This window comes from Anabrus simplex, chromosome 8, assembly GCF_040414725.1.
Source record: "Anabrus simplex isolate iqAnaSimp1 chromosome 8, ASM4041472v1, whole genome shotgun sequence".
NCBI lineage: Eukaryota > Metazoa > Arthropoda > Insecta > Orthoptera > Tettigoniidae > Anabrus > Anabrus simplex.
Window position 1 is genome coordinate 90,571,900 of NC_090272.1, and position 13,989 is coordinate 90,585,888.

Here is a 13,989-nt window from a genome sequence, read left to right on the forward strand (position 1 = left end):
TATTTCTTCCTACCTTTCATGTACTGGAAATATAGGCCTACCAGCACAATTTGTCAATCAAGTTTTTCCATTATATGACACACAAGTACATAAAAGTACAGGGTTGGGTATGAGGTGAGATGAAACTTTTACGACCGGATGCTCTTCTTGATGTTAGCCTCTTTAAAGGAGTTAAGGACATGAAATAAATGACGTGATACATGATAGTAGGAGGGGAGGGGTTTCGCACCCAGTGCTGGCACATAGCCTACTTGTGTTGAATAGCATCAACGGGTCTGCTCAAGGCTTAACTTTTCCATCCGACAGACAGTTCACCATTAACCCTTTGGATGCCGACCCATAACAGGGCGTCATATGCATAGAATGCCAAGCATGTTTCAATGGATATTCCATTATTGTATAAAATTTGTTATTTACGTCTCCTTTTAAAAGATATGAAGGTAAAATTGGATATGTGAGCTTGATATACTCCAAGGAATATAAACATGTGAATTGCATTTCAAAAAACAAAATTTTGTGGAATATTGTGCACAAAAATAACATTATTTTTTTATTTAAAGAAAGGAAAAACATAATTTGAAATTAATTAGCACATTTTACACTAAATCCAAAGTGACAATGTGAAGATATTTCGTCTTAACTCTTATCGGGGATGATATATACCAATTTATATTGTTAATGTAGGTCTATTTTCCAATTTATAAACTAATTTCCAAAAACATTGAACATGTGGAGAGAAAGACACCAACAGTGTAACCTGTCAACGACTGGATATTTTATGAATTTTGGGAGAGTAATAGTAATCATGTGAGAGAACTGTGTCTAATACCAGTATTTTTTACTACAGAACAGTTCAGAAGATCAGAATAACATACAAAATCAACTAATAGTGTCAGGAGTGAAAGTGTAAAGAACAGATTGAAATATTCCATGGGTGGAGCATCAGGATGAGGTAGGCCTACATGTTTTGGCCCTGGGATTTGATAAAAATGGTGGGGATGGACAACATTACTTTCAGGGAATATGCATTCAGTCCAATAACCATCTAATTCACTGTCACTGACATTTTCATTAGCACTGTTACTATAACTCTTTGATGTTGCACGAAATGTTGTAAGCCCATTAGCCAATGGCACGGCTTCATCATCCCTGGTGCGCTATCTGAAGACCCCAAAAACATCATAATTATCAATTTCGCTAAAACTAGAGTCGCTTACATCTTCAAAGCACCCCAAAAGTTCCTCAATTTCTTCTCCGGAATTAGGCCTACGTGAAGACATGCCTTGTTGTGATAAATGTACTATTTACAAGTTTACTACGACCTAAATAAATTGCTAAGTAACTATAAATACCGTAGAAATAATAATAAAGTTAATATATTACGATAAGTAACTCAAATGCGTCAATTAGAACGTAAAATTATTGAAAACAAATCACAACACGCGGACTTAAACAAACAAGGAGGCTGCCATATTGGATCATAGACGTCAAGCGCTCACAGATCATACACTCAAAATCGACGAGTAAACTAGCAAAAATGAAGCTATGTCAGTGCCATCTAATGACATAAGAAGGAATTACAAACATTCTCCCTTCTTTCTACTTGATTTGTGGCGCAATATAGCGCCTTATTACATAACTACACCACTTATACGAGGGTGCCGATCGAATCGGCATCCTGGCATTTTTCGTACAGAATGTAAGTGCCGATGCATCGGCACCTTGGCACTGTAAGAGTTAAGAGTGTTGTATGCTCTTGCTCCATATGAACACTGCGGGAAGGTTTGGTATTGAAACCAGGTTTTTGGCACAGAATCAAGTAATTAGAAATTTTATACCGACCACCACTCCTACCCTGCTGGCCGACATTCTAACCAAGCTGTCAAACCATATATACTTGGTGCCTTAATGATCATGTCCACCAGGTGAGGTAAAAAATTATAAAAGTAAAAATACTTCCTTGGATGGGCAATATATTTTACCTGTGGTTTCCCTTTTTCACAAGAGGCCATTGCGGGGTCTGTACCTTAAATATGGCAATAGCCAATACCTTTCCAATCCTAGCCCTCTCTCATCCTTGCATCACCGAAAACCTTTGATGTGTAACTGCAACATTAAATCGGTAGCAAAAAATATATATATATGCATATTTTACTGGCTTGTGACAAAAATAATCACAGCTATGTTGTACCTCAGAGAAGAATGAGTTATTTCACTGTTTTTAACTATGTCTTATAGACTGTTGTTTTTAAATATTCGAAGAATTGCACAAAATTATTTCTTTTAACTTACAGACTGCTATCATAGACTGTTAGCTCTGTAGTTTTTCGTAGTTGTTCGTACGATTCAGCGAGCAGTCACCTAGAAGCTCTGGAATACTGGGTGTGGCTCCTGCTTTCTTGTACATTCTATTGATAATGCTAAGCCTACACTAATTTGTGGATGTTATTCTTTGTGTTTACTTCATCTGTGAGTAGTTGCAAAATTCTTGAAACTTATTTTATTTTTTATTTTATTGATTCCTTTTAATATAACTCTCTCTTCTTCCTGCCTAGCCAGTGTATCCCCTGGCAAGAAAGGTTGGAGACCCCTTCTTTAATGGCTCATAACTAAATCACTGGGGAAGGAATACCAAATAATGATCTTACAGCAGCATTTGACACAGTCTGGAGGGAAGGATTAATTTAAAATCTTCTCCGAATTGTACCCTGTAGGATCATCATGCAAGTTATAAATAATATGCTCAATGACAGAAGATTTCGAGTGTGTATGGGAAACAGTTTGAGTAGAGAAAGGAAGCTCAAAAATGGATTACCTCAAGGATCGGTACTGTCTTCCCTACTGTTCAATTTGTGTATCTCCAATCTCCCAGAAACATCATCATGAAAATTCTGTTATGCTGATGATATAACACTAGCCACTTAACATCGAGACTTTAGTATGACAGAAGTGTTACAAAGAGACGTGATTTCACTTGAAACGGGCTTCAAGAAATGGTGGCTGAATCCTAACCCTAACAAAACAGAAGTGTCCTGTTTTCACCTTAATAATCACCAAGCTGGCATTAAACTTCACATACATTTTTGTCATCGTGAACTTCGGCACAGCTGGTATCCAAAATATGTGGGCATTACACTTGATCGCACACTATCTTACAAACAACATCTTATGAATCTATCCAAAAAGCTCAAAACACGTAATAATATCCTTCAGAAATTGTGTGGCTCAAGTTGGGGTTCATCAGCAAAGACTTTAAGATCTTATGCTTTGGGATTGGTTTTCTCGTGTGCTGAGTACTGTGCACCAGTTTGGCTGAATAGCCCGTATACAAGACTCATTAATTCTCAACTGAATGGTAACATGCAGTTAGTATCTGATACTATCCAGTCCATACCCCTCTATTGGCTCCCAATAGAAGAATGGACAAGTTGCTGGAAAGGTGCCACCGACAGTTCCTTACACAACATCTCTTCTGGTGAACATCTTCCTGGTGGACATCATCTATCGCGTAAGATTTGGACCACTCTGAATCGGGTGAGAACAAATCATGGACGATACAGGGATGCCCTTTATAAGTGGAAATATGTTTCATCACCAGAGTGTGACTGTGGTGCATCTCTGCAGATGATCCTGCATATTGTAAGTGAATGTACATGAAGTTCCTACACAGGTAGCCTAAGTGACTTTTTGGAACCAACAGAGGAAGCCATACAGTGAATCACCAAACTGGTCATTCTGCTATAAAACATGTCCCTTGTCTGTGTATATTTGTAAATATTATATACTTGTATATATGTATCTTACTTCTTGCCATATGCCAATAATAATAGTCCAACTTGTTGGCTGAATGGTCAGCGTACTGACTTTTAGTTCAGAGGGTCCCGGGTTTAATTCCCGGCCGGGTGAAATAGCCACACAAACTTAAAAAAATTAGTGACATCAAATTATACTTTTGACAGTTATTAACAAAAGGAACGGTTTAAATGAAAAATATTCAGACAGTTGGTTCATTTATTCTGTTTCTACCAGGTCATTCCTCAACATTACACATGTGTTTTGCTTGGAGACTTTACACAGTGAGTTTTAGTTCTAGTGTTGGGTCAACAAATTCTAGGCTAATCACAGCAACAGAGACTTTAGAAACACACTGCAAGACCCATACAATAATTGCAGTTCAGGTTGACATGGCATGAGCAACTCATTAATATGCTAGTAAAACATCTGTAATTGTCTTTCATGACTATAAAATTTAATGTTCTTGTATACATACCTAAACTTACCACAAATACATCTCTTGTGGTTCATTTTTAAGAATATATGAGGACCTTTGGCAAAACTTGCTTTCTGCAAAACAATGGAAATTTCCTTTTTTATTTATTTTATTGATTCACATTCATATTGACAACTTGAGGACCACTTTTCATCCTCTTCATTTTCCCATTCAAGTTGACAGTGGGTGGGTGCAAATATGATTCCTCTCTACTTTGTTCTGTCGTTAAAAAATTAAAAGCCTTAGCAGTAGAAGTTGCTCTCATTAAAAAACGAAAAAAGCATACATGGTGGAATGAAGTGTGTTATAGCAACAATATGTCGGCATAAAGCTTGGTTGAATGACCAGCAGCAAAAAACTGGAAGTTCTAGGGAAGAATTAATCAATGCTAGACGATTAATGGCCAAAGAAATCAGGATGATTAAAAGGAACCATCAGAAGGAAACATTAAAATCTATTGATGAAGCTTTCAGTCGCCATAAAACAAGTGACTATTATAGGACATGTAAACAATACCTTTTAGTGACAGTTTAGAAGTACGAGATCTTCATCCCATTTTGACCTCGTATGTACATTGAATAAGAAACATCATGACCGTTTTGATACCAGGTATTGTCACTGTATGAGGTATTAACCTAGACACATCAGCATGCTAGGCCAAATCAAATCTTAGCTACGTACAAGGTCAAGTCAGATCTTTGCGAAGAAAATCTCAAATTAAGTGAAGTGAACTGCAGCTAAACAAGTATAAATGAGAACTGTTCACACGCTGAGTCCATACTGGTTACTGAATCTGAATGCACATCGGACAATGTAAAAAGAATAATGAGCCCAGTTCCATTCTCGCGTAAGTTACAACCAAAAAAGGAATAGAACATTTTAACACGATTTAGGGCCAGTTGCATAAAAGTTAATCTAAGTTCAACCACCTGAAACTGATCTCCAGTCAAGCTGAACTTAGAATTTTGGTTGTATAAACATTAATCCAAGATCATGTCTTCTTGATGGAAGATCAAATCTGACTGGTGAATTTTCTCAGATTAACCTGGTTGAACTAAGTTCAGCAGAAGGAATATAATTATTATTTTTGTGAGAAATAAATCTGTTTAGGTGTCTATAACATAATAACAAAGAAAAATAATAAATAGGCCTACTGTTGATTAAAGTAAAATGGTAAGTAATGCTAATTGTAATTATTTGAACAATAATCCTACTATTAACTCATTGGGCCCGAACCATGGAACCGTTCCTTGCTTCGTCTCGGTGGACCAAACGCCGGACCATGGAACTGTTCCGTTGTCTCATTTTACTACGTAATTCTACTTTTCCTCAAGAGATGGCAGAGTATGTTGCATTTGTGATTTGTGTAGGGACTCTTTCTTTGCAATGTTATATGCTCTTTGGTAATATGTATCGATAGTGTGCTTGGTAATATTAGTTTGAAGTGGGCTATCTCTACCTTTGAGATTCGCTTCTAAACAAGATGGCTGCCAGTATAGAACTGATATTTACAGATATATAACCCCTTTTAGGAAGTAATGATGATTAGGAATGTAATTTTTTCAGTGAAATTAGTAGTAATATTAGTACTAGTGTGAGCAATGCTCCTGAATAACAAATAGATGTGGAAATCGAAGAGAAAGTGCAAAGAGAAAACTGGGTTACAGCTCAGCAGGCGGACTGAGTAGGCCTACGGTCCCGTGATGCCAATAAAATAAAGTGTTTTACTGTATTCCTTGTTCCGCAGTTTGTGGTATGGAAGCCTTTTGTGTTCATGTATATTTAAATCTTTAATGGTCTTGTAACTAAGAAATTTCTCGTGATATGAAGCGACACTATATTTCCTCCAAAATAATTCCAGCGCCAATGCAGTTTCAATCCAACAAATATGCAGGGCTGAATGGGTTAACAAGTTGTTTGTTCTCCACTGTTTTATGCTTAGGGCCTATAGGATATGCTATTTTCAGATTTCAGATTACTCTGACGTTTCATCCGAGAATGGAGAGTTTGAACTCCAAAGAGCTCCTCGCGTGTTTCAACATAGAAGGAATCCCTTGTTAGAACTAAATGATCGACAATTTAAAATATGGTTTCGATTAGGAAAACGTGTAGTTGAAGAACTAGAACAAAGATTACATCTACAATTAAGGACACAAACTAAACGAAGTCATGCACTAAATCCAATGTCCATGATCCTTCTCACACTAAGATTTTACCCAACTGGAAGCTTCCAAATAGTAATTGGAGATGCATTCAATGTAAATAAAGGAACTGCAAGTAGGACTATACACAAAGTCACTAGAGAGATTGTAGCTCTTAAACCTCAGTTCATCAAGATGCCTGCTGAGGAGGGTGAAGTAAGAAGGACATATCTTTTTCCTCTTTCTTAAAATTTGCAGTACGCGTCTTCTTGTTACTCATCTTTCTTCTTCATTTTGCAGCTTTGTTTACGTATCGCAGGCAAATGAATGTCGAATGGCATAGAGAATTGTCGATCGTTTCTATCTAAATCGCATGTTCGATACAATCGCAATTATCTCTCTTGTTTAGCGATGTTGTCAACTCTGTTTCGTCGACCTTAGATCAAAATTGAACTTGGTTCAGTGGTCTCAGATTAGTGTTATACAACTCACACAGAGAAAAGAACGAAGTTCATTTCCGATCTTCGATCAAAACTGAACTACAGTTCGCGATTTTTATGCAACCGGCCCTTAAGGAAACAAAAGGAAAAGGGAACTGCCACAAGTGCTAAGTCATGTGAAAATACATCTCGCGACAGAAAGAAAAGCGGGTAAGCTCCAGCGTTAAAGAGAAATTAAACTGAACACTACATTTGAAGATTACTACCTGGAAAATGAAATAGCCAAGTGCTTACCTCATGGGGGGGGGGGCAACAGACCCATCATCTGGAGGAGAGAACTTCTCCCGTCACCGGTCAGAACTACAAGATGGCTTGGATGTGCTTGGCTCTCGCCAAGAGCTCCTCTGCTGGAAATGGTGAAATCGTGAAACAACCAATGAGCATTTTTCGCGTTCGCCAATCGCAGATAGTGTTATTATGGCCAATGAGGGCCCAGAAAAAAATCTGCTCTCAAAATAAATCGTATAACTTCGAGAAGTTCCAAACTGATATAACCGGAAATCCTTCAAAGCTTCCTACCAGATCTGGCACGTGTACTACACCGTGCCTCACAAGTTTTTCATCTTACCTTTAAACGTTCCTAAGACCTAATAAAAATTTTCACAATAATTATATCATTTTGAAGTAGTGTCTTAACCAAATAATTCTAGACATCTTTACACACAGAAGATATAACAAATAAACAACCAATAAATAAACACATGAACATATAAAATTCCCCACAAGTTTTCCAAGTTCAGATAAATATTTTACAATCACTACATCTTCCAAGTCCAAATTAAAATTTTACCTTCACTACATCCTCCTCGCCCTCAACTTCGAGCATACCTCGAACAAAAGAATTTTATTACACTTCGTTAGCAGTCCAGTTTCTGCGGCAGGTTATTAAAAAAGAATTAAGTCATTTTTGTGTCCATTGAAAATGAAATCAAATCAAATACAACACTGTGGAAAAGATATTATTGAATATTTAAAAATAAATTAGTGTCACTTTTATGTCTGCTGAAAATAAAATCAATCACTGTCGAAAACAAGAACAAAGGTATCTTCTGCATTGGTTTTTCAGTCGTTCTTTTTTTTTTCACAGTAGGACCACTAGTTATTTCTGACCATGTGACTGATGACTCGGCCGATGTCACCAGCTTCCACATTAATTCAGTTCAAACTGGGTTCAGAAGCATTTAGTCATGCGGTTCATCCATATTGTGCACCAACGAAATAGTGAAATAGTGTACAGTCTAGCACGACTGGCGTTATCAGGACATCTGACTGCTGGGTTGCGGTATCAGTTTGACATATCCCTAGCATATGATGTGCCCCAAGAATAGGCACGTCAGGTATTCTCAGATAGATATGCATTCGTTGTTATCTGGATGTCTGGTATGGGACGATAGTCACCAACACTTGGAAGGTGCCCCTCAACTAGGCATGTCAGGTTGTCAGGTAGGAAACGGTTGTCGTCACTTGGACATCTGGCCACTGGGTTGTGGTGTAGAACATCAGAGCCCAAGACATAACGTACCTCTCCCCTAGGCACGACAGGTAGAAACGGGGATTGCAGCCCTCTCCAGCCACTGCAACATAAATTTATATGCAGCAGACAGGGAATTCCAAAAGCTACATCCACCCTGGTGGACAAGAGCTTCGAGGCACCTAACTGGTGTCTCCATGACCTCCATTGGGAGCTCCCCTCCACAGACTTGGGACTACCTTAGCCCCCCCCCCCCCCCCGAGGCAAGCACTATAAATAATTTCAAATCAAAAAATAAAACAAAATTGTGAAAAACTAAAGCAAATTCTACTGGGGCTTACCCTAATTTCAGAAATTTTTACCACAATCCCTAGTTATGAAGATCTTAATTCTACCCAAAAGACATACTAAATTATACCTAACATGATCATCAATGACCATTCTCATTACAACTAAGGCAACTCCTAATTAAATTATTAACTATAGGTCTAAAAGGTTTGCTGGCCAGCATATTAACTAGAATTTTGCTTACAACTAATTCCTTATGACTACCCCCCAAAAGTTACTAAAGTATCATCTCATAACTAGGGTATTTTTACTTGAGACAAATGAACACGACTAATCCTCTTTCTTTCAGGATCAGACTAACAATGACACAGGCGTTAAAAATTTCAGTATAGTGCAGGAACCTCGAAATCTGGGGGATAACTTACTAATTACATGGTCCGCAGCACTAGTAATGGGATGAGTCTTTACATAGACCTGGTCATCCACAGACAGATTGTTCGGTCTTCGCCCGTGATTGTAGTTACGTTGAACTGTAGCCAATAATCCTTCAAATTTTTACGCGCACAGTGCCAAGCAGCACGGATCGTTTCTGGATTAGCGACATCAGGCAGAAGATCCTTAATGGACAACAGATTAGAATGTGGAGAATTAAGGGTGAACGCGACCATCAACGAAGCAGGAGTTTGCTTATGACTTTCATGAACTTCAGTGTTAAAAGCAAATGATAGCCAATTAAGTGATGAATCCCACTTGAAGTGGTCAGAAGAATGGTAGGCAATAAGAGCAGATCTTAAATTCCGATTGACTCTTTCAGCATAATTAGGCCTGGGATAATAAGGGGTAATCGTTACATGAGAAATAGATAGGTCGAAACAGAAATTACGAAATTGCACAGCTCTAACGTTATCACTCACCAAAAATTGACAGGGTCTAAATAAAGCAAGGATCTGTTTTAAGCAAGAAATAGTAGCGTTCGCATTAGCCATGCTAGTTGGGAACAGCCACGTAAAACACGAGAAAGCAACAACACACACAAGTATGAAACGATGGCCGGTCCTTCATCTTGGAAAAGGACCAATGAAATTTATAAACAATCTCTCCATCGGGTGAGAAGCTTGCTCTGATGACAACATACCTAGGCGAGTATTAGGAGCAGGTTTACTAATATTAGAGGTTTTACAAGATTTGATCATGGTGCAGATTTCACTATTAATGGATTTCCAAGTGAAATGTTTACGGATTTTCTCTCTAGAACATGCCAAGGTGTCCACCAACAGGGGATTCATGGAAATATTTGAAAAGAGCAGGAACTAAATTAGCTGGAATAACAATTTTGGGGTCTCTGCAGCCACGAGCAGGATAACACAGAACACCATTCTTAATGACATATGTTTTGACATGTTCACCAGACTTAATCCTGTCAGTAATACCCTTTAATTCAGGATCATCTTCCTGATGTTTAGAAATATCTTTGAAAAGGAAAGGGGAATTGGTCAGAACTACATTAACAAAGGCCGAAACTTGTTCAGAAGAGGGATCTGCAGGCTCTGATAGAGGATCATAACTGTCAGGATAGAACATCCTACTGAGACTGTCAGCAACAACATTTTCGGTGCCACGAATGTGACAAGCTTCAAATTGAAAAGCTGAGATGCGTACTGCCCAACGCGCAAGACAACCTGTTCTTCTTGGTTTGGCCAGTACCCAACTCAATGCCTGATTATCCGTTTCCAGATCAAAAGGTAGATGTTCAAGATACATTCTAAATTTTTCCAAAGAGAAAACAACAAACAACAGCTAAGGCTTCTAATTCATAGACTGAATAGTTGCATTCAGCAGGATTTAGACTATGGGAAGCAAAAGAAATTGGACGGCGTCCATTTTCAAATTCCTGAAGGAGAACACCAGATATACCTGTAGATGAGGCATCAGTTTGAAGAATGAAACGTTTAGAAAAATCTGGTATAGCCAGCATAGCAGTGTTACACAAGGCAGATTTCAAGTTATAGGAATCTTCAAGTTGGGCATCACCCCACTCAAATTTAGCATCTTTTTTCCTCAGGGCGTTTAATGGGGTTGCTCTTTCAGTGAAATTGGGGATGAATTTACGGAAGAAGTTGACCATGTCAACAAACCTAGCTGCAGCCTTGACATCTTTAGGGGTTGGAAAATTTTGAATAGCTGCAGTATGAGATTGGTCAATAGAGACACCTTTCTCCGACACTATGCCCTAAGGACATCTGGGGCTGTGCAAAAGTAACTTTGCTAGCCTTAAGGGTTAGTCCTGCTTTACGGAGTCTTTCAAGGACGTCATTGAGATGAACAAGGTGCTCTTCAAAGTTTTCACTGAAAATAACCAAATGGTCCAAATAATTGTAGACAAATTTGAATTTATTGTCTGACAAAACATTATCTAGCTGCCGAGTTAGGACCGCAGCACCTGTGGTGAAACCAAATGGCACACGTTCAAATTCATAGAGGTTCCAGTTAGTGTTGGCTACTGAATGTATAATTCGAAGCAGTGTATCGATTCTTTCAAGTGTCCGAGTGAATTGATTCACAGGAACGGCAAGCTCACGGCACATGATTCAGCTTACTCCCAGCGGACAGTGCGGAGTGGCGCACTCACTGGACGTTGACGGGGAGCCGAGCTTCCGCTGCAACGAGACAGTGAATCATGGCACATCGAAAGAATCGTGAATGAGCGCGGCTCAATGAGACACATGATACACACGGCTCCTTATCGGCTCACTCTACACGCGGAGAGCCGAGCTTCCGCTGCAGCGAGACATACAGTGAGCCATGGCACATCAAAAGAATCGTGAACGAGCGCGGCTCAGTGAGACGCAAGATATACACGGCTCCTTATCGGCTCACTGCAGCGAGACATACAGTGAGCCATACTACACTGAAAGAATCGTATGCTATAATGAACTCTCGAGCTCAGCTCATTTAAAAATAATACCCATTTGCATTCACTGTCCTCTTCTTACAGGGAGGTTTAAATAATAGATGGATTTATTTGCAGTGTTAAAAAGGTAGCCACAACAAAATTCTGAAGTAGCTAGTAAGTAGGTAGGCTGTTAGGTTATACTATTTATTAGTTTAATGAATCTTAGTATTATAACTTAGTTGACATTTGACAATTAAACTCGACTCTAGCCTGCCCTATGACTATGAGTCATGCTCATGACCACTCAAAAGTACCTGTTTTATATTGGGAAGAACAGCTCAGTATTTTCTCAGTTCATACGACACATCGTTGCACAAGACTTCAATCATATGTGGACAAACGCAATAACAGTATGTTGAATCAGAAAACCAGCGGGCTACTGTACATCTCGGGTAGCCTATACAAAATATGACTATTAAACAAAATCCTCAGCTGATAGAAAAATACTTTTTTTAAAAATGACTGAGCGAGTTGTCGTGCGGTTAATATCGCGTGGCTATGCGCTTGCATTCGGGGGATGGTGGGTTTGAATCCCACCGTCGGCAGCCATTAAGATGGTTTTTCCATAGTTTCCCCATTTTCACACCAGGAAATGCTGGGACTGTACCTTAATTCAGGTCATGGCTGTACCTTCCTAATCCTAACCTTTCCCACCCTGCGTCGCCGGAAACCTTCGATGTATTAGAGTAACTAGCATTTTTTTCTAAGAAAGGAGTTCATAGTATGAAGACCAGATGGCAGCTGCGAGCAGTGAATGCTGTTGCTGCTGTCTTACCAGCACATACTACACAGATGCAGTAGGAGCGGTGACCAATGAGCCGTGAATCGGATCACTGTATCGATTCAGTAACGTGAACGGAATCAAATGAATCGAATGTCCCATCACTAGTTCCAGTCAGTAGCAAAAGCTGTGAGGTGCTTGGATTCTTCAGCAAGAGGTATCTGATAATACGCCTGATTCAAATTGAAAGTGGTAAAAATTTTGGCATTACCAAACCTAGAGAAACAAGAGTGTAGGCCCGGAAGAGGAACAGATTGAAGTACAACTCTCTTATTGAACATTCAGTAATCGATACCAGGCCAAAAGCCACCCTGTGGTTTAGGGGCGAGAAATATGGGAGAAGAGTAAGCAGATTTAGAGGGACGTATTACACCATCAGCAAGCATTTGGTCGATGATAGCCTTAAGGACTTTCATCTTAGGAGGTGACAACCGATGCGGGGGAGAACGAACAGGTACATTGTCAGTTACTTCATTTTATATTCCAAAACATTGGTCACACCTAACTTGTCTGTGAACACATCAGGAAATTTATCACAAAGATTCCTAAGCTGATCATCAGGCAAATGATTAAAGTCAAAAGCTTTGGGTTCACTTGTGTCCTCAGAGACATCATTGACATGATAAGGAAAAATAGGGGAACGATTACACAATGTAAAGATCCTAATGGAAAATTTAAACTGGAACACATTGTACTGAAGGTCCATATTCATACCAGTTTTGGCAATAAAATTTGCGCCCAAAATGAAAGGACAAGATAGATCTTTCGCCACTAACACATTTTCCACGTGAAATTACGGATTCTAATTTTTACATTCAGACATCCAATCACATTCAAGGAATTACAGTTAGCCGTATGGCAGGTTAAATACACAGGTTTTAAGCAAGGGAACTTACAAACAGATTTAATGGAATTATACCAGTTTTCACTCATCAAGGTGAGGCTACTTCCAGATTCAACTAAAGCACAGACAGGTTCATTGTTCACCTCTAAGCATATGTAAGGTAATTTACAAGGAGGAATAGCAGAAATACCACAAGATTGTGGGAAATTGACACTAGGGTCAGACAGAGGTTTATCATCAGCTGCAGGATCGTGTAAATCATCATCTAACTGACAGCGATAACAGACGAAACATGAAGCCACACTATGAGGTTTGGCACAATAATTGGCGGTTAGTCATCTGGAATTGGCATTACCAGAACCTCCAGACCCGGAAGAATTGCGAGACAGAGGTTTATCATCAGCTGCAGGATCGTGTAAATCCTCATCTAACTGACAGCGATAACAGACGAAACATGAAGTGAGGCGTATTTGTCAATGTGGGGTGCTAATAAATATTATGTTCATACAAATGGCTAAAAGGACGAAAATCTTGGCATAGATAATGATAGGATGGTCGACCCACAACATCAAAGATCGTCAAACGGTAATCATTAGGACACCATAACGCTAGAAGCAAGCAAATGTTATTTCACTGGTGGTGACTTGTTGGACCACGGAAAGGCATGCGCTTGATGCCTCGTTGGGTCAAACCTAGTATATCAGACTTATTATTCATCAGTCAGCAGAGCCAGTGGACGCC

At 39.1% G+C, this 13,989-nt stretch overlaps 1 protein-coding gene across 3 annotated transcripts in view; it reads left to right on the forward strand.

Moving 5' to 3' along the window:
• The window catches only part of LOC136878828 (nucleolar transcription factor 1-A), a 255,229-nt gene that overhangs the window by 34,178 nt on the left and 207,062 nt on the right, over window positions 1-13,989 (forward strand). The window lies entirely within an intron of this gene.